Source organism: Haliaeetus leucocephalus, unplaced genomic scaffold, assembly GCF_000737465.1.
Source record: "Haliaeetus leucocephalus isolate CR32 unplaced genomic scaffold, Haliaeetus_leucocephalus-4.0 Scaffold656, whole genome shotgun sequence".
Lineage (NCBI taxonomy): Eukaryota > Metazoa > Chordata > Aves > Accipitriformes > Accipitridae > Haliaeetus > Haliaeetus leucocephalus.
In genome coordinates, this window is record NW_010973092.1 from 4,400,025 (window position 1) to 4,402,241 (window position 2,217).

Sequence of the window (2,217 nt, forward strand, 5' to 3'; positions counted from 1 at the left end):
GTTGAAGCTGTTTCTAGCGGATGTCATGGTTACTTAGAAACCTTTCAAAAATTAGATGCTGAAATTACATCAAATGCAAGTAAATGTTCTAAACGTGGTTTATGCTGCTCATTCAGAAATTTTAAAACCCTAGAAGAATTGCAGTTTCTACGTGAAAATGTTTGGTTTCTACATAAATGCCTGAACCTACTGCTTTGTGATCTTAAATAACTCCAAAGAAGGAAACACTTTTAGTCTACAAATAATTCATGAAGCTTTTTAATTCTACCTTGTTTTCTTAAGAAAAAGCAAAAGCTGTAAACCTTCAGTATTTTTGCCTTACAAAATGAACTTCCAAAAGGCCTATAATGAGATAAATTCAGTGTCATTCATACTTTTCAAAGCCTGTTAGTAGTTTGTTGCAATGTTTCTTTTTTGCCCTTGCTTTTATTGAACAGGTGAAAATATGCTTCAGCAGAAGAGTCTTGAAAGCCTCATGGGTGGCCAGAATGGATTTACAGTAAATGCTATTAAAATTTTCAGCTTCAACAGTCTTGTTTTTCAGTGGTTATAGTACAAGCATGTATGTGGAAACTTTTTCTGAAGAAGTTGAAACAGTTTTGACCAAATCTGTTGTAATGCTTCTGGAATACTTGTTTGACTAGGTTTTGCTTTTGTTGATAGGTATTCAGACTAATGTAAAGCTTTTTGAGTTAATTATGTTACTTACTCCAAGCAGATTATTTCTAAAATCATAGTTTATAGGACAGAGTCATTTATCAAAATTCTCTTGACACTTGCCCTACAAATACTAGTTACTGCAGAGCATCATTTTAGTAGAACTGTTCCAACTGTCTTTGCTTTTAGTTAGCTTGTTTATTCCATGAGCATACTTGTGGGTAAATGATGTTGAAATTATATACAACCAGTAAAATTTCATTCCTAGTTGATGCATGTTACTGTTCTGTTCAAAATACTAGAAAAAAAAAATTATACATGATCATGGAATAGAATCGTAGATCTGTGAACTTGATTGCTTAATAGAGATGGGGCATCTGTAATGGAGTAGATCAGGGTGGCAACAGTCAAGAGGCGTTTTTTAAAATCTCATTTGAGCTCAACTTAACTGTAGAATGTTCCAGTGTATCTTCTGCTCTGATGATGCTTAAGGTTCTTTGAAAGCATAGCTGAGAAACAAAAATAGAACTTTTTAAATTGTCGTCTTTCTGGTCTGAGATTCTGGGTGGGTTCATTTCCTCATTTAGGGGTGTGAGCAATTGCTGATATCTTACAGCTATTGAATGTATGCAAGGCTTGGAAGTAAGTTAATTGCGACTATAAACAGCTTTTACTTTTTAGAACAGTAAACTTTTATCCTCAGTAAAAGCATAAATTTAGTCTGTGTTCTTGGCCAAGTTTATCTCCCTTTATGAATTTCCTGTTACTTTGAAGGATGCAAAGGTTCTCATATGTGTAATCGTTCTAGGGAACTAAATTATACTTAAAGTGCAGACATGTCCTTATTTCTGAAGAAATAAGGTGGTACATAATTTTTTTTTTTTTTTTTTTTTTGAAAAACCCTTTTCTAAGGACTTACTGAAGCAGCAGGAGACTTCTATTCTCTTAATTTCTTTTTTTTCCACTCTGTTTTTTATGAGAGCTTAGGAAGAAAGATCTTCAGACAGTTTTTCTGTTTGTTTTGCTTTTCCCAGTTTTTTCCATACTACTGAAACAAAGCTGAATGATTTAATCAAAGAAGTACCAATGGGATTAAGCTACTGTGTGAAATAAATGAATTTTTTCCTTTAAATGGTGTTTATAAGTTTTTTAATTTACACTCTTCATTGTAGCCAAGTGTCCTTGGGTTTGTTCCCTTCTTTCCTCACCTTCCACCTCCCTAGTAAAAGATCTAGGATGATTACATGTGGGACATTATAAATTCTTTGTCTAGGGATGTTTGCTGTATCTTTGGCAGCTGATGTTTAATACATGGTTCTGTTATAGGAAAGTACCTGTCCATGTGTCTGAGTGAGCTTGTAAATCTGCCTAGACACTTAGAAAAGCCTTATCAGATGACTTTTAGTTAATCAAACATGGGAGGAAGAAAGATCCCCTTGATTAAAGGTAGCAATCTAAGAGAACCAGCACAGATATACTTAAATCTTGCCTCCCCCCCCCCCCCCCCCCCTTTTTTTTTTTTTTTTTTATTTTTTTGTTTGTGGGGACCTCTTGTGTTTT